The sequence below is a fragment of the Pongo abelii genome, chromosome 21 (genome assembly GCF_028885655.2).
Source record: "Pongo abelii isolate AG06213 chromosome 21, NHGRI_mPonAbe1-v2.0_pri, whole genome shotgun sequence".
NCBI classification, from domain to species: Eukaryota; Metazoa; Chordata; class Mammalia; order Primates; family Hominidae; genus Pongo; species Pongo abelii.
In genome coordinates, this window is record NC_072006.2 from 4,926,291 (window position 1) to 4,946,428 (window position 20,138).

Here is a 20,138-nt window from a genome sequence, read left to right on the forward strand (position 1 = left end):
TTATTTCAGAGATATTAAAAGGTGAGGGAAAAAATGAGTGTCTTGGAATTCACAAAGCATGATATTTTGACTTGCTTCACTTATATAATGAAGATAATTATCATTTTCCCTACCAAATACATATAAAGATTAGACCAAGAAATTAAAAATAGCTCTTGTTTCACAATCTAGTTTCGAATTGCATGACAGGGAACTTTAGCTTCCAATATAGAAAGTTTTCCAGTGACCGCACCTGTAAAAGTAGCATAAAGAAAAGTGAAAATGTCTTATAGTTCGTTTGAAAGATTTTTTCAGTTGTAGGTCAAAATTATCTGAGTGTTTTGATCCACTAGGTGTAGAAACATCTTTATGGTTAGAGACCAATGTCATTTAAACAGGAAGCAGCTGAATGCAAGAGTTTGTGTCATCTGCCTGCTCATCCATCCTTTGATCTGTTGATCCATTGACCCATTGATCCATCTACCCATCCCTTATTCATTCCTACCTCCATCTTCTATTTATCCATCCATCCATTTACTCATTGAATAATCCACCCAACATTTATTAAATTTCTATTCTATGCCAGATAGATAAAATTTGAGAACACAGGGATTAAAAAGTTCTTGCATTCAAGGAGGTGCCAATTTTTTTAAAAAGTACTGAAATTCTCTACTTACTAAGAGGTCAGATTTTTTTGCATCCAAAAATCTCAGAAAAATAGCTTACACCTTCTCTTATGTGGACTACTCCCTTTCTCTGGTCAGGACTCAGAACACATATTACAAAGTATTGTGATACTTTTTGCAACACTGAGTATTTTTGAGCTGAAGGAGACAGGAAGGGCCTCAGAAGCTAGAAGGTTTCCCTGATCTTCTCCCTCCATCCTGTCTTTCACCCCTTTTTCTTCCCCAAAGCAAGCCATAAGACCTTATGACCTACCTTTCCTGAAAGTAGGTCATAATACTCTCATATGACAGATGTCCTGGGGAAAGGAATGCTACACAGAGAGACCAAGAAGAAGCTGAACAAAGAGACTTTGCTGAATTTCCTCCTCAGTTTATTACCACTAGATCATGTACTTTTTGTCCATTCATGTTTCTCCTCAGCTATCCACTTATTTCATCAGACTTAGCCTAAAAATACAGTTTTCCCCGCATCTTTGGATCTTCATTTCTGAAGATTCCATGTCATATAAAACTTTGATTAAATACATTTATTACATTTTTCTCTTGTTAATCTGTCTTTTGCTACAGACATGTCAGCTATGACCCTTGCAATGGGTGAGGAAAAGGTATTAACTTTTTTACCTGTACACATCTCATTGACTATTCAAAGCCCACTCATTTCTTCAAAAGTCCACTCAAATCCTCCCGCTCCATGAAGTCTTGCCTTATGAATCTCCCCTTTTTCCAAATTCCCAAATTGCTTATTTTATTTGGCTCCTAATTGGGCATTGAATGAGTAAAATATATAGTATGTTAGATAGTAATACTAGCTAAGGAGAAAAATCAAGCAGGAAAGAATACAATGAATATCCAGAAAGGAAGAGGTTTGAAGTTTTAAATAAGGTGATCTGTGAAAGTCTTACTGAAAAGCAGAATTTTGAGTAGTAATCTGAGTTAAGCAAGGGGTGAACCATGTGGGTACAAGGGAGTGAAATTCCAAGCAAAGAGAACAGCTAGTACAATACCCCTGAGGTGGGAGTGTGTCTGATATGCTGGAGGAAGTAGGCCATTGTGATTGTAATGCAGTGAATAAAAAGATGAAGTTGGACACTTTGGGAGGCCGAGGCTGGTGGATCACGAGGTCAGGAGATCAAGACCACCCTGGCTAAAAAGGTGAAACCCCATCTCTACTAAAAATACAAAAAATTAGCTGGACGTTGTGGCGGATGCCTGTAGTCCCAGCTACTTGGGAGGCTGAGGCAGGAGAATGGCGTGAACCCAGGAGGCGGAGCTTACAGTGAGCCGAGATTGTGCCACTACACTCCAGCCTGGGCGACAGAGCGAGACTCTGTCTCAAAAAAAAAAAAAAAGATGAAGTTGGAATACAAAATCAGAGAGGTAAGGGAACTAGGCCTTGTAAGGTCTGTAAGTTTTACTAACAACCTTGCATTTTACTCTGAATGGGATAGAGTGCCTTTGGAGGGTTTGAGAAATGACATGATCTAATTTATTCATTAACTAATTTTTAACATACTCTCTTTGCCCTCTGTGTTGAGAACGGACTGTGGGATGAGGCAAGGGTGGATGCGAGAAGACCAATTAGGAGGACTTTGCAATAGTTTAGTCAATAAATAATGGTGACAGTGGTGGGTAGAAAGATGTGGTTAAATTTGGAACGTATTTAGAAACAGGTCTGTTAGAATTTGCTGATGGAATAAAAAAGAAAGAGAGTTAAGGATGGCACCTGGGCAACTAGAAGGATAAAGGCAGCATTACCTGAGATTAGGAAAACTGTGAGAGGCACAGGATTTGGAGAAAACCATATGAGCTTAGTGTTGTACATGTTAAGTTTGAGATGAGTATTAAACATATGAGTGGAGGTGTTGGCTGGGCAATTTAGTGTAAAAATCTGGAGTTCAGAGGAGACATCCTGTCGGGAGTAGATAGCTGGTACTTAAAGCCATGATACAGGATGAAATCAACTAAAGAGAGAATGTAGGCAGAAAAAGAGAAAATATTCAAGGACTGAGTACTGGAGGTGTTGCTGTAATTATCTCCATCAGAGCAGAACACTCTGACCTGTCAGAAAGAAGTGCTGTCCAAGCCTTCATGATTCTTAAAACTGAAGATAGGATAGGAAACCCACTAAAGTGGAAATTACAAATGTTCACTAGGTATCTTTGACATAGGAAGAAAATGGAAAAGAGAGAGCTTTGGCGACAAAAACAGAATGCTCTCTGAGCTTTTTGTAATACCTGTAAGCTGTCTCCAGCATGTAGAGTGGGTACCACATGTATAAAATTCCGTTTTAAGACAAGTGAAAATAATAAAAAGAAAACTTGATAACTGAAGAAGGTCACATGTATGAGTGTTCTCACACGAATTCTATGATGCCAACTGTGTGTCCTGCAATTCAATTTAAATGCTGCTAACCCAGAGTGAGCACAGTTAAATGAGGTTTAGCCTAAAGCGGCCTCCTTAGATACTTTAAATTCATCCTAAAGGTTTCTCTGTACATAATAAACTGAAACGTAACTGGATGTGTAAACAGACTAACCTACTTTTGTGCCAATCACCAAGTTTTGGCCTATCAAAGGTGACCAACTGTTCAAACCATGTGCAAATAAGGCTGTAACCAATGTGGCTATTTCTCTACCTCACTTCTGTTTTCTGTACATCGCTTTCTTTTCTCTGTCCATAAATCTTCTTCTTCCACATGGCTACCCTGGAGTCTCTTGGAGGCTACTCTGGCTTGGAAGGCTGCCTGATTCATGAATTGTTCTTTGCTCCATTAAACTGTGTTAAATTTCATTTGTCTAAGGCTTTTCTTTTTAACAGTATAGACCCCACAGGTTAGTGGGTTAGTCCTCCACAAGATCAACTTCACTTCATACATCAGCCACAAGTGGTCCCCAGGATACCTGCACTTCTGAACAGCCAGTTCCAAATTCAGGGTTTCCCATGACACCCTCAGGTTTGATAATTTGCTAGAATGATTTCCAGAACTCAGGAAAGTACTGTACTTATAATCACCGTTTTATTACAAAAGATACAGTGGCCAGGCACAGTGGCTCACGCCTGTAATCCCAGCACTTTGGGAGGCTGAGGTGGGTGGATCACAAGGTCAGGAGTTCGAGACCAGCCTGGCCAATATGGTGAAACCCTGTCTCAACTAAAAATACAAAAAAATTAGCCGGATATGGTGGCGTGTGCCTGAATCCCAGATACACAGGAGGCTGAGGCAGGAGAATTGCTTGAACCCAGGATGCCGAGGTTGCAGTGAGCCAAGATTGCACCACTGCACTCCAGCCTGGGTGACAGAGTGAAACTGCATCTCAAAAAAAAAAAAAAAAAAAAAAAAAAGATACAGATCAGAAACAGCCAAAAGAAGAGATGCACAGGGCAAGATTTGGTGGTGGAGGAGACATAGAGCTTCTAAGCCTTTCCCTTGTGGAATCTGGGATCATCACCCTCCCAGAGCTTTGATGTGTGCACCAACCAGAAATCCCCATGGAACCTTGGTGTCCAGAGTTTTTATTGGAATTTTATTACCTGGGCATGATTGATTACATTCTTGTCATATGATTGAACTCGGTCTCCAGTTCCTCTCCCATCCCTGGAAGTCAGACTGACCCAAAGATCCAGCCTTCTAATCACACGGTTGGTCTTTCTGGCAGCCAGCTCACACCCTAACGCTAATGTCCCACCATGAGTCACCTTTTTAGCATAATAAAAACACTCCTACCACAGGAAATTCCAAGTGTTTTCGAAGCTCTGTGTCAGAAACTGAGAACAAAGACTAGATCGATTCTTCATGATACCATGGTATAGCAGATTGCATTTTCCAAAATGATCACAATGCTATCTTCTATCCCACAGGCTCTTCTTACACTCTTCCCATGGAGACATAAGGGCTATGTTCCCTCTTCTTAAATCTTAGTGTGCTGTGACAATAGTGACAGTGGCCCAGTGACTTCTGAACTTGGACTATAAAGGATGGTGCAATTTCTGTTTGGTTTCTCCTAGGACACTTGCTCTTGACATCCAGACACCATGCCCTGATGAAACCCAGGCCAGGTGGAGAAGCCATATGTAGGTGTTCTGGCTGACAGGTTTCACTGAGGTCACGAGGACAGCAACATCGGCATCAGTCATTAGACATGTGAGCGAAGAAGATGTCAGGAGTTTCCAGCTGCCAGCTGACTGCAACTGCATGGAGACTCCTGACTGAGAACTACATACCTGAGCCCAGTGAACCTCCAAAACCATGAGAGATAATAACAACAACAACCAGGCTCAGTGACTCAGGCCTGTAATCCCAGCACTTTGGGAGGCTGAAGTGGGCAGATTGCTTGAGCTCAGGAGTTCAAGACCAGCCCAGGCAACATGGTGAAACTCCATCTTTAAAAACTATTCCCAAAAAATTTAGCCAGGCGTGGTGGCACACACCTGTAATTTCAGCTACTTGAGGGGGCTGAGGCAGGAGGATTGCCTGAGCCCAGGGAGACTGAGGCTTCAGTGAGCCATGATCGGGTGACTGCACTCCAGCCTGGGTGACAGAGCAAGACCCTGTCTCAAAATAATAACAACAACAAAATGTTTGTTGCTGTTTTACACCACCAAGTAGTGGGTAGTTCATTTTGTAGCCAATAGGTAATTGATACACAGAGATTTCCCATGACATAAATTTTGCTGCCTGGTGCTGTCTTTTGAAATAAAAACTGAATGCACGCAATAAAATGAATGTGTTGGAGGAATATGGCAAACCTGGATTCCATTCTCAGCTCTCTCATTAGCTCGCTGCTAGATCTTGAATAAGTCTTACCATTTTTTGGCTTCTGGTTTCTCATTTGTTAAAGGATGGGGCTGATGTGTTAAAGGAAGTCCCTATCCTTCTTGGTTTTTTCTTTCCTACTTACTAAACTTCCATGGTTTATACTCATCTTCCACCACAACAGATAGCAATGAAAGATTGGTTCATTTGACATTTCATACTTCAGTTAAAAGAAAAGAAAGATCTCAGCTCACAGGATAATAAATCTTTATTATCCATTTTGAGGAAGAAAGAGTAAAATTGTCAGCAATTAAGACACAAGCTAAGATTTGAGCAAATGGGTTTGAAATATTCTAACCTGAATAGGAAGCACCTTTCACTCCAAAAATGTTGTCAACCCTTTCCTACGTGTTCTGCTTTGGACAATTACCTGTCACAGATGATTTTCCTTCTATCTTCCTTAGGCTGAGGATGAAACCAAGCCCTGTGATTTCTAAGCCAAGGCCTTCAAAGTTAAGAAGATAAAAAAATTTGTGCACTTTATGCTCTTCCTGCACCTCCAGTGCTCCCTGGGCTCGTCCTTTTCAATTGCACTGATGGGAACTGATTTCACTCTTGTCCTTGCTTTTCCTCTGGGTAGATTTTAAAGCAAGATAAACTAAATAATGAAGACAGGTGAAGGAGGCAGGAGAAATTTTGTTTTATCATACACAAAGTGATTTATGTTGGTCATTAAGAATATGGATTTTTAAAGAATTTTCCTTTTATTTCTCTCACAAATGATAGATATTTTATGGCTTTTGCTTAACTTTGCTTGTTGTTGCCAGGTGTTTTTAACTCAAGCCTGTTTATGTGGTGTTTGTATGCTAGTATGGTTTCAACAATTTTTCCATCCAATGTAAGAAATTGAAGATTTTATATTCAGAGATTGCTAAAAGTATTGATTTCATCTATATCATCTTGTTCATGAGCACTGACTGTGGATATGAGTAACAAGGATATGCATTTGGGAAGCTTACTTTTTTTTTTTTTTTTTTTGACAGAGTCTTGCTCTGTCACCCAGGCTGGAATGCAGTGGCGTGATCTCGTCTAACTGCAACCTCTGCCTCCCAGGTTTAGGCGATTCTCCAGTCTCAGTCTCCTGAGTAGCTGGGATTACATGCATGCGTCACCATGCCTGGCCAATTTTTGTAATTTTAGTAGAGATGGCATTTCACCATGTTGGCCAGGCTGGTCTGGAACTCCTGACCTACGGTGATCCGCCTGCCTCAGCCTCCCAAAGTGCTGGGATTACAGGTGTGAGCCACTGTGCTCAGCTGGGAAGCTTACATTTTTAAAACATTTTAATGTATGTAAGCATAAACACTTTCCTTTCTCCCCCTCCCCCATCAAATACATCCCACATTCAATTGTATTTACACATATACATGGTTACCTGATCTATGACAAAAGTGGCTTTGCAGGGCGGTAAAGAATGGCCTTTTTATTATGTGCTCTCTCTCTCTCTCTCTACATATATACACACATATATGTGTATATATAATTTGACCCTAACACGAATATCAATTCCAAGTGAATTGCAAATTGATGTATGAAAGGTACAATAATAAAACTTTTTTTAAAAACAGAACTAATTGAAAAAATTGGACTATGTTAATATTACAAACTTCTGTTCATCAAAAGGTCCCATAAAAGGAGTTAAAACACAAACCACAGAAAAGTCACAATATTTGCAATGCATGTATTCAACAAAAGATGTTAATCCAGAATATATAAAGAACTTCTACAAGTCAATAAGAAAATATGACAAGGTAATCTGGTAGAAATTAACAAAAGATTTGAACAGACAATATCTTATGAAAGACAAATTCAAAGAGAATATCTAAGTGGCCAGTAAATGTTTGAAACTGTGTTCAACTTCTTTAGTCATGAGTGAAATGCAAATTAAAACCATTTACAAATTAGAATCCACCAGAATGACTAAAGTTAAAAAAGACAGAAAATATCAAATATTGGGAAGGATTTGGAGCAACTGTAATGCTCACACTCTGGTAGTTGTGAGTACTTCTTTGGCCACATCAGCTCATGCTGACTGTCAGCATGTAGTCATGTTCTAGCAATTCCTCTCGGAGTAATGGATACCCAACAGAAAGATGTAGTAATGCTGACCAAATGATATGTATAAGAATGCTGTTAGCAACACTATTCATAATAGTCCCAAACTGAAAAACAACCCAAATGTCCATCAATGGGAAAATGGAAAGATGAATAAATTGTGGTCTATTACACAACACAATATAAAACAACAATGATAATGATACACAAAACATGGATAAATGTCACAAACATAATAATAAGTGAAAGAAATTAGACACAAAAAATACTTACTATTTGATTCTATTTATGTAAAGTACAAAAACTGAGCAAAGCTAATCCATGTGTTAGAAGTCAGGATAATAGCTTCTCTTGGGAGGGGGAGGCAACTGGGAGGTGACACAAAGGGTGAATTTCCTGTTTCATCTGGCTGCTGGTTACATACACATGTTCAGCTTGTGAACATGCATCAAGCGGTATGTTTACGTGCACATTTTTCTATGTATGTAATAATACCATAAAGCATAAAACAAAATGCAACAGAAATACTAACCAATCTTTTGGAAGGTTCCAGCTCAGAATGTAATTACAGGTATTCTGTCTAATAGGTGTGCTCTTAAAAATGATAGTTAATCACATTTGGGTTGTTTATTTTAGTGCTCAAGTGGAATCCACTATTTAAAGGAAGGCTGAAGCAAATCCTTTGGTAAATGAATAGTTATTTCTGATGACATTTCAGAGTTCAGATGTTCTTAAAGTGTGCCTCTTCTAAAATCGCTTTTCATCCCTTGACTCTCCTATCAATGGGTGTAATATAAAATAAAATCATAGCTCTGTTCCTTTGGGAGCCTAATCATTTTAAGACCTTTCAAAAATTTCTTAATCGTGACTCCACTTTTCAATGTTTTTTCACCTGCATTGAGCCAAGGTGCCCAGAAATGTTCTTTTGAGTTTCATAAATTATAAAAGCACTTAGAGATAAAAATTCAAAGGCATGCTCTATAAATATTTTTATGTCAAAGATATTATCAGAAATGTGAGATGATTAACATGACCACTCAACAATTTAACAGAAAAAGAGCTTTTCTAGTACTAAATCATAGGAATTACATAAATTACTACTGCTCTCTTGTGAAAGCAAAATATTTTACACTTTTCAAATATGTACAGGAATAGAGGATAGAGTATAATGAGCCCTCAGGTACCCCTCATGCAGTATCAACATTTATAGCTGATCTTGTTTTTTCCACATCCCACATAAATCCTCATTCCCCTCACTAGATGATTTAAAGCAAATCCCAAACATATTTCGTTTGCAAAAACTTCAGTACACACACACACATACACACACACACCTTTTAAAGATCACAATACTGTTACTAATATTAATTGATGAAAATAATTTAATATTATCAAATAGTGAATCTACTATCATTTTCCTCATTGTCTCATGATTTTTTTGTTGTTTAATTTTTTATTCAGGATCCAGAGACTGTATGTTGCATTTGATTACTGTATCTCTTGAGTCTCGTTTAATCAGTAGGCTTCCCACCCTGTCTGTCTTTTCTCCCAACAAAAAGAAACAGGCTGAAAAATTAAAATGGGCTGGACGCAGTGACTCAATCCTGTAATCTCAGCACTTTGGAAGGTGGAGCAGATCACCTGAGGTCAGGAGTTCGAGACCAGCCTGGCCAATATGGCAAAACCCCGTGTCTACTAAAAATACAAGAATTAGCCAGGCGTGGTGGCAGGCGTCTGTAATCCCATCTACTCAGGAGGCTGAGGCAGGAGAATGGCTTGAACCCGGGAGGTGGAGGTTGCATTTAGCCGAGATCTCTGAGCCAAGCCTGGGAGACAGAACAAGATTCCTTCTCAAAAAAAAAAAAAAAAAAGTAACAAGTTGACTTTAGTACTATAATTCTATTAGGATTCACATTTACTATTGTGCAAATACAGTTTCTTCATAGAATTGAAAAACTAGTATTTCTATCAAACTCTATGTCCCACCAGAAGTCCACTCTGAAATGGAATTATATCACTATCCCATTAATAAATTGTTCTATCAGCAAATATTTATTGAGGGCTTACTATGTTCGACACTGTGCTCAGCACATTACACTAATTATTTCACTCAATTCCCACAGCACCCTCATGTGGTAGCTATTCCCATTTTACAGATGATAAAACGGAGGCACACAGAAGTTAGGTAATTTGTCCAGTGTCAATCATTAGGAATTAAGAGAATTGGGACTGAAATGAAGTTTATTTAACATCAAATCCATGTTTGTTTGTTTGTTTTGAGACAGTGTCTCCCTCTGCTGCCCAGGCTGGAGTGCAGTGGCGCAATCATGGCTCACTATGGCCAAAACCTCCTGGGCTCAAGTGATTCTCCTGCCTCAGCCTCCCAAGTAGCTGAGACTACAGTCGTGCACCACCACACCTGGCTAACTTTTGTATTTTTTGTGGAGATGGAGTCTCACTGTGTTACACAGGCCAGTTCTGAACTCCTGAACGCAAGGGACCTGCCGGCCTTGGCCTCCCGAAGTGTTTGGATTACAGGCCTGAGCCACTAAGCCCGGCCTGTTAAATCCATGCTCTTAATGATAACATTGTTCTGGGAGCCTAAGCATTTAGAAAATACTCCAGTATTAGAGAGTAAGGGGATGCCACCATTCGGACCTGACTGCCGTTTTTTTCAGTAATGTTTTCCTTATGAGGGAGGCAGAAAAGTTAAATGATATGAGTGACAGCATCCAGTAGCTGATAAGCAGCAGAGCCAAGTCTTCTCACTCTAGGCTCTTGTTCCACCATGTAAAATTATAATAAAGATTTGGGCTTTTTTTAATTCTTAAATTTTAGATCACTTTTTAAAGTATTTCTTATTCTTGGAAGCTGCAGAAGTAAAACAATATTCAAATAAGTAAAATTGTTCAGTGATTATTTTATATGAATTCTTTGAGCTGGAAGTGTTTTTAGACATTTTAGCACCATTAGTTTGAAACAAAATCATCTTTTAAAGGTGAGTTCAAAAGGAAAGGCAGTTGACCCAAAGGCGTGAATGACTCAGAGTTATAGCTTTAGGCCTTAAGTTAGCATTGTTAATCCTTGTAGAAGTTTGGTATATATTGGGTCAGGAGCCACGGCTTACGCCTGTAATGCCAGCACTTTGGGAGGCCGAGGCAGGCAGATCACTTGAGGTCAAGAGTTCGATACCAGCCTGGCCAACATGGTGAAACCCCGTCTCTACTGAGATTACAAAAATTAACTGGGTGTTGTGGTCTATGCCTGTAATCCCAGCTACTCGGGAGGCTGAGACTGGAGAATTGCTTGGACCCAGGAAGTGGAGGTTGCAGTGAGCTGAGATCGTGCCATTGCACTCCAGCCTGGGTGACAAAGTGAGACTCTGTCTCAGGAGAAAAAAAAAAAAAAAAAAGTTTGATGTATATTTTTTTCTAAACTGGGCAAGGCAATTACTGTTCACCTGTAAGACTCAGCCTAAATACCATTTCCTGGGCGACCTTGCCTTGACTGACCCTTTTTTGCCCAGATACAATCAGTTACAACCTCACATTCTTTCTCCTGGCAGCTTGAACATGCATGTAACCCACAGCTTCACCACAGCACTTATCACAGGGTACTGTGCCGGACGTTAAAGTGTCTGCCCAGTGACCCCCACCAGGCTGATGGTTTTTTGAAAGCTACCTTGTTTGCTCTTTTATCATCTGTCCCCCATGTGCAATGCACAGGAGGTACTAAATAGTTTCTGAATGAATGAAATAAATACAACGAGTCCTTGCTTCAGTATTCATGTAATGGTCCTAATCTCTGTAATACAAGGGCAAGGAGTATGTATAGTTGGGATGGAGTGGAGAGAGAGGTGAACAAACTCAGGTCCCTACCTATGAGGCAACATGGTCTGACAATTGCTGCAAACCAGACCCAACACAGGTAAAGATGTGGGAGACAGGAATGGGTACTTACTGCTTGTATTAGCCTGTTCTCACACTGCTAATGAAGACGTACTTGAGACTGGATAACTTATAAAGGAAAGAGGTTTAATGGACTCACAGTTCCATATGGTTGGGGAGGCCTCACAATCATAACCGAAGGCAAAGAAGAAGGAAAGTTACATCTTACATGGCGGCAGTCAAGAAAGCTTTTGCAGGAAACTCGCATTTATAAAACCATCACATCTCGTGAGATTTATTCACTACCATGAAAATAGCACAGAAAAGACCTGCCCCCATGATTCAATTACCTCCCACTGGGTCCCTCCCATGACACATGGGAATTCTGGGAACTACAATTCAAGATGAGATTTGGCTGGGGACACAGCCAAACCATATCACTGCTAATCAAGGCATAAAGTGGTAGAACCACTTTGGCAATTCATAATAAACACTGCACCAGGGGAATTATTCTGCTAGTTCCTCCCCATCTCCTGTTTCCTGCTGGTCAAGTTTCACCCCAAAGAGAGGGGAGGCTGGTGAAGGGTAGAGATCTGATAAGGAACACAAGATTTATTTGTAGCTCAGAAACATCTGCAAAATTTCTGCGCTTGGGAAGATTTATTCTAATAAACATTTCCAATCGGCTTGAATCCATTTCTAAAAATACTAGTTTTTTTTCATTAATTAAGTAATATATGCTCACTGCAAATAATTTTAAAAATACAGAAAAGTTGAAAGATAAAGTCACTCATAATTTGATCACTTAGAGAAAATCATAATATTTTTTAGATAATTTTTGTCTTTGTAGTTAGGAATACAACTCTGAACAATGATTAAATTTGAAATATACATCTAAATTTTTCAATCATCTATGTATGTTTAAAATGTGTGAAGTGATACGGGGTTGTCCAGTGTTACACAGGATTTCTAAAATTCTTGGTAATGGGCTAGTATAACCGAACAAGATGAAAGTTACTTGCTGTGGAGTTTAGTTGAAGCCAGACAATACTCTCAATCATTCATAATTTGAAAGTCAACATATATTTTGACTGAAAATATGAATAGTTGACCATTTAATCAAATGCTTTCTGTTTTATGAAGTATATTTTTCTAGAACTAAATAATTTGTTTTTATCTACAGAGTGGGCATGGCAAAGTCATCATTGTTTTATTCATTTTGACATTAAATTCCACTAAAATTATGCAATTTTGTGGGCAAGTCAGATAATCCTGGTCAACCAAATTTTTGAAGACGAATAATAATATGCTCTTCACAGAAAAGTCTAGTTGGCTATACCTTGAATTCAGAGCTGCACAATGGCTGTCTGATGCACTTTTGAGCATATTTATTTTTGCAGCAATTGAAATATACAACCAAGACAAAGGCACTGGTTTCTACTTCACTGAAAATAAAAGAAATATTTATTTTTAAAGTAATACTCATCAAACCTTACATTATTCTGTTTAGATGGCAAGCTGTTATTAACAGGAACTAAAATGCTATTCGTAGCACATACTACAGGGTCATCATTAACTGCGAGACTAGTATTTTTGTAGTCTTTCAGACATACACTCAAATTAGGCTTGGTTATTCCTGATATTTTCTAAACTCATTTGATATACTTCAGGACGTAAATCTCAAACAGAAAACCAGATGGACCCTTCTTGTTTAGAATTGGCAAGTCCATCTTATGTCAATAGTTTTTTCAGAGAATTCATTTGAACAGTACAATTTTTATTTATTTATTTTTTTGAGATGCAGTCTTGCTCTGTTGCTCAGGCTGGAGTGCAGTGATCTTGGCTCACTGCAAACTCTGCCTCCTGGGTTCAAGCAATTCTCCTGCCCCAGTCTCTCAAGCAGCTGGGATTACCAGTGTCTACCCCCACACTCGGCTAATATTTGTATTTTTAGTAGAGACCAGGTTACACCATGTTGGCCAGGCTAGTCTCAAACTCCTGGCCTCAAATGATCCACCTGCGTTGGCCTCTCAAAGTGCAGGGATTACAAGTGTGAACCACTGCACCGAACCTGAACAGTAAAATTAAATGTTTTCATATTTTGTAAAAATAAAATAAAGCCTATAAATCAAATTACTATATATTATTTATTTTCTTGTAAATTCAAGCATTTGAGGACATTACTAACTATATCCCCAAAAAATATGTTCTTTAGCAGGGAAGGGTATAAGTTTGAAAAACTTGTAGCTGCAGCTGGCAGGGTTTGGGGGCTGCCAGCCATCTGAGTTTTATTAAAACTGCTCGCCGCGAAGCCAGTCTGCAGCCAAAATATCTGGCAGAAACAACAAGCTGCCCAGCAACCTGCCGCAGTTGCAGAATCTGATCAAGCAAGACCCACCAGCCTACATCGAGGAGTTTCTACAGCAGTAAAATCACTACAAAGCCAATGTGGAGATTTCCAAATTGCAACCAAATAAACCCAGCAAAGAACTAGCAGAGCTGGTGATGTTTATGGCACAGAACAGCCTAAATGTGTGCATCTTAATTATGGGAGAGAAAGACACTTCAGAAGAGCCTTTGCTTTGTTACAGATTAGTCACTGCTACCCAGAGTGTTTAAGTAATTTTCCTCAAGAGGTGAAAGATCTTCTCTCCTGCAATCATACTGTATAGGATCCAGATCTTTGAATGACATTTTGCAAAGCTTTGATCTTGCTGAGAAATAAGAATCTCATCAATCCATCAAGCCTGCTAGAACTCTTCTTTGAACTTCTACGTTGCCATGATAAGCTTCTGCGAAAGACTTTATATACACATATTGTGACTGATATCAAGAAAATAAACGCAAAACACAAGAACAATAAAGTGAATGCAGTATTGCAAAATTTCATGTACACCATGTTAAGACATAGCAATGCAACCGCAGCCAAGATGTCTTTAGAGGTAATGATTGAACTCTACAGAAGGAACATCTGGAATGATGCCAAAACTGTCAATGTTATTACAACTGCCCGTTTTTCTAAGGTCACCAAGATATTAGCTGCCACTTTGACATTCTGTCTTGGAAAAGGTGAGGATGAGAAACAGGACTGTGACTCCGAATCTGAGAAACAAAAAAAGAAGAAAAAACCAGAGATGTTTAACTTTTCAGCCATTCACTTAATTCACGATCCCTAAGATTTTGCAGAAAAACTACTAAAGCAGCTTGAGTGAAGTAAGGAGAGGTTTGAAGTAAAGATGATGCTCAGGAACCTCATCTCCAGATTGGTGGGAATTCATGAGCTCTTCCTCTTCAATTTCTATCCTTTTTTGCAAAGGTTTCTGCAGCCCCACCAAAGAGAAGTAACAAAGATCCTCTGTTTGCTGCACAAGCATCTCATCACCTAGTACCCCCAGGGATTATTCAATCATTGCTTATGACTGTGGCAAAAAATTTTGTTACCGACAAGAACTCTGGAGAAGTCATGACAGTAGAAATCAATGCTATAAAAGAGATAACAGCTCAATGTTCTCTGGCCATGACTGAAGAACTTCTCCAAGACCCGGCTCAGAATAAAACACACAAGGATAAAAATGTAATGATGTCTGCTAGAACTTTGATTCAGCTCTTCCGAACGCTGAATCCTCAGATGCTGCAGAAGAAATTCCGGGGTAACCCTACAGAGGCCTCCATAGAAGCAAGAGTACAAGAATATGGAGAATTAGATGCTAAAGATTACATTCCAGGAGCAGAAGTTCTGGAAGGTGAGAAAGAAGAGAATGCTGAAAATGATGAAGATGGATGGGAAAATACCAGTCTCAGTGAGGAGGAGGAGGATGCTGATGGTGAATGGATTGATGTGCAACACTCTTCCGATGAAGAACAGCAAGAAATCTCCAAGAAGCTGAACAGGATGCCCATGGAGGAGCGGAAAGCCAAAGCTGCAGCCATCAGCACCAGCCAAGTTTTAACTTAGGAAGACTTCCAGAAAATCCACATGGCCCAACTGAGAAAAGAACTTGATGCTGCCCCTGGGAAATCCCAGAAGAGGAAATACACTGAAATAGACAGTGATGAAGAGCCCAGGGGTGAATTACTTTCTCTTCGGGACATTGAACGCCTTCATTAAAAGCCAAAGTCTGACAAAGAGACAAGACTAGCAACTGCAATGGCTAGAAAGACAGACTGATAAGAATTTGTGAGGAAGAAAACCAAAATGAATCTATTTTCTCGTTCGGCAAATAAAGAGAAGAAAAAACAGAAGAACTTTATGATGATGCAGTATAGCCAGAATGTCCGGAGAAAAAATAAGTGTTCCTTCCAAGAAAAAGAGTTGGTGCTATGAGATGCAGTTTTGAAAAAGAGAAAAAGAATGAAGTAACTTCCCAGCAAGTTTTCCATTCCAAGAAGAATGCTAAGTTTGTGTCATTACTCTGAAAATTGATAAATCAAGCATGTTTGTTTACATTAAAAAGTCCAGAAGCACTGTATTGTGAAAACTGCTGAAAATGTGGCAGCACTTTGGTGTTTTTATTTTGGAGACGGCTAATGGTGGGAATGTTAATGTAAATAGTGGTGGTAGTGTAAAATCATTTCATTTATCAATCATGCAAAAAAAAGTATTGAGTGCCTATCAATTGTCACTATAGATACAAAACGAATGAGCTGTAACCCCTTCACTCAAGGCATTGACAGCTTAGCTGTGGGGGTGGACACACATATGTGTATTTACAGCACAGTATAAATAGTTCTCTAGCAGAGGTAGCTCCATATTTCTATGAGGTCACTCAGGCCTTTTGGACTAACTCTGTGGGGATAGGAGTTATACATTCCTATAAAACAAAACAAAACAGGACTATGTTATAAGAGTAAGAGGTTCTTACTTGTACATAGGCTTACCTGCTGAAAACAGGCCCTTGCTATACAGATTCTGGGTACATAATTTAGCTCTGTTAGTCAATACAAAAGATTTAAGTGACCCCCTCTTTTTTTTTTTTTTTTTTTTGAATGCCCTGTAAAGGATTTTTGGTTAAGACCTCATTTTTAAAACTGCCTTAAGTATAAATAGTACCTTTGGAATGTATTTAGTTCATCATTTGAGCTGCCTTCATACTGGTTTCCTCAGCCTTCCTTCAGCCTGTAACATTTTCAGCCCACTGTTTACCTTGTCTCAATAAAAGGTTTCTAATGCAAATTGAAAAAAAAAGAAAGAAAAAGAAAAAAAAAGAAAAACTTGTGAAAGAATTTAGCCAGTTTGCTTTAGGCAGACAGTAAGGGAAGGGTCCCCGGAGAACCTCCCACTGGCTCCACAAGTGCTTACATGAGGTGTTTTGTGCAGATAAGGGAACTTGCAAAGGGAGATTGTCTAAACATGTCCACGTGGAAAATTCCATTCCTTAACATATGCACAGTAAGGGATATAAATTAATATGGAGTGGCTCAGACTAAGGGCCCACAGGCACACTCAAAGGATGGGGTGCAGCCACCAGAAATTCGTGCCTTACACCCTTGTATTCAACTGTGAAGGGGGAAACTGGCAACCTGCTTTCAGGACACTTCTCTTTGCTGTGAGCTTTCGTTTCGCTTAATAAATTCTACTCCACTCATTCTCTGGTGTCCGCATGCCTAATTCTTCCTGACCATGAGACAGTAACCCGGACTTAGCTGAGTGAAGGAGCAAAAATCCTGCATCACTTGCAAAATCACAAAAGAAAATAAAAGAAGCTCTAACTAGCCCTCTTGCTATTCAGATTGTACTGGCAGTCGTAGCCAATGCAATGAGGTCCAAAAAGAAAGGAAGAGACTGGCTGGGTGTGGCAGCTCATGCCTGTAATCCCTGCACTTTGTGAGGCCAAGGTGGGAGGATTGCTTGAACCCAGGAGTTTCAGGCTACAGTGAACCACAATTGCACCACTGCACTGCACCCAAGGTGATGGGGCAAGACCCCATCTCTAAAAAACAGATTCCATTTACAATAATAAAAAGCTTATAAAATATCCGGGAATAAACTCAACAAAAGAAACATGCAAAATATATAATGAAATTTTAAAAACTACAAAAATATTAAATAACTAAATAAAATTCAAGTAAAGAAGAGAGACACCCTTTTTCAGGATGAAAAGCCTAAATGTTATACAGGTATCAATTATACAAATAATGCAATTCCAATTAAAATCTTAAAGGATTTTCATGGAAGTTGTCAAGCTGACTCTAAAATTTATCTGAATCCCCAGAACCGAGAACAGTGCCCAGCACATAATAGGAGTGTGATAAACATGCTGATTGAATGAATTAGTGAATGAACAGCTTCAATACCATCATGTTAGTCCATTTTTGTTGCTATAAAGGAACACCTGAGGCTGGATAATTTATAAAGAAAAAAGAGGGCCAGGCGTGGTGGCTCATGCCTGTAATCCCAGCACTTTTGGAGGCCCAGGTGGGCAGATCATCTGAGGTCAGGAGGTCGAGACCAGCCTGACCAACATGGTGAAACCCCATCTCTATTAAAATGCAAAACAAGCTGGGCTTGGTGGCACATGCCTGTAACCCCAGCTACTCAGGAGGCTGATGAAGGAGAATCGCTTGAACCTGGGAAGCGGAAGTTGCAGTGAGCTGAGATCACACCATTGCACTCCAGCCTGGGCAACAAGAGCAAAACTCCATCTCAAAAAAAAAAAAAAAAAGAAAAGAAAAAGGGGTTAGGCTGGGCGCGGTGGCTCACGCCTGTAATCCCAGCACTTTGGGAGGCCGAGGTGGGCAGATCACAAGGTCAAGAGATAGAGACCGACCATCCTGGCCAACATGGTGAAACCCCATCTCTACTAAGAAAAATACAAAAATTAGCTGGCCGTGGTGGACCACCCCTGTAGTCCCAGCTACTAGGGAGACTGAGGCAGGAGAATTGCTTGAACCTGGGAGGCGGAGGTTGCTGTGAGCCAAGATTGTGTCACTGCACTCCAGAGCGAGACTCTTTCTAAAAAAAAAAAAAAAAAAAGAAAGAAAGAAAAGAAAAAAGGTTTCTTTGGTTCACAGTCCTGTACAAGGAGCATGGCCCAGTGTCTGCTCCTGGTGAGGGACTCAGGCTGCTTCTACTTATGGCAGAAGGCAAAGGGAAGCTGGCCTGTGCAGGAATCACACGGTGAGAGTAGAGACAAACAGGGGGTGTCAGGCTCTTTTTAACAACTTGCTCTTGCAGGAACTAATAGAGCAAGAACTCACGCATTACTTAGAAGATAGCACCAAACCATTCATGAGGGATGCACTCCCATGTGACCCAAGACCTCCCACTAGCTCCACCTCCAATACTGGGGGTCAAATTTCAGCACAAGATTTGGAGGGTCAAACATCCAAACTAAGCAACCTAGATGGAACTGACTCGCATATTTATATTTCTAGGCCAGATTTATCTTCTGAACTCCAGATCAGTAGATCTGTTTTAGTAATCTCTTCACTAGATTAGTAAGAAACCAATTCAGACTCATTGTGTCCAAAACAAAACTATCCCTCTTGCAAACCCTGTGCTCTTCCAGTCATCAAATTGAGTAAGGTTAAAAACAGAGCGTTAACTCTAATCTTCTAATTGGCCATTCGTTTTGTTTGTTTGTTTGTTGTTTTTGTTTTGGGACAGGGTCTTCCTCTGTCCCAGGCTGCAGTGCAGTGGTGCCATCTCAGGTTACTGCAACTTCCAGGTTCCAGTCAGGTGGTCCTCCAGCCTCCCAAGTAGCTGGGACCACAGGCTCACGCCACCACACCCAGCTATTTTTTGTATTTTTAGTAGAGACGGGGTCTCCCCATGTTGCCCAGGCTGGTCTTGAACTCCTGCACTCAAGCCATCTGCCCGCCTCAGCCTACCAAAGTGCTCGGATTATAGACATGAGCTACTGCGCCTTGCCAGTTGTCCATTTGTGATTATTGAAGTCATCACAACTACTCCTGGATGCATCTGCTAAATGTTTCTTGAATCTATCTGTGTCTCTCATCTATAGTGACACCACCATGTGCCATAATTCTTTCACTATTCTAATGAATAATTTCCTAACCAATCTCTCCTACTCAAACTCACTATTTCCCCCCTACTGCCCTCCTGCCTCAACTTAAAACAATGTCAGAATTGCAGGCTAGGTGTGGTGGCTCACACCTGTAATCTTCCTCGGGAAGCTGAGGCAGGAGGATCACTTGAACTCAGGAGTTCAAGACCAGCCTGGACAACATAGTGAGACATCATCTCTACAAAAAAAATTTTTTTAAAGAATTTCCATTGATTTTAGATTAATTCCAAACCTTTCATCATCACAAGTTTGGCCTGGCCTGGCTGCAACCTGTATCTTCAGAGATATCTTCCACAGTATTTGCCCTCACTCTCTACTCTAAGCTTTGGCCACAGTGACCTTCTTCCAATTCTTCATGTATGTTTCTTCCTACAACAGTGCCTTTGTATATGCTGTTCTTTCTGTCTGGAGTAATCTCATTTTTCTCTTATTCTAATTAATTCTAACAACGCTTGATATCTAAAAGATCTCTCTTATTGCTATTGTATCTTCTTAAAAAACAGATTGTCAGGCCAGGCATGGTGGCACATGCCTGTAATCCCAGCTCTTTGATAGGTCAAAGTGGGCAGATCACTTGAGGCTGGGAGTTCGAGACCAGCCTGGGCAATATGGCAAGACCCAGCCTCTACTAAAAATAAAAGAATTAACCAGGTGTGGTGGCACACACTTGTAATCTCAGCCACTCAAGAGG

The 20,138-nt window shown here is 39.9% G+C and overlaps 1 pseudogene; it reads left to right on the plus strand.

Annotated features, from left to right (window-relative positions):
- Positions 1-14,021: 14,021 nt before the first annotated feature.
- LOC100462328 (protein SDA1 homolog) lies at positions 14,022-15,972 on the plus strand (annotated as a pseudogene).
- The last annotated feature ends 4,166 nt before the right edge of the window (positions 15,973-20,138 follow it).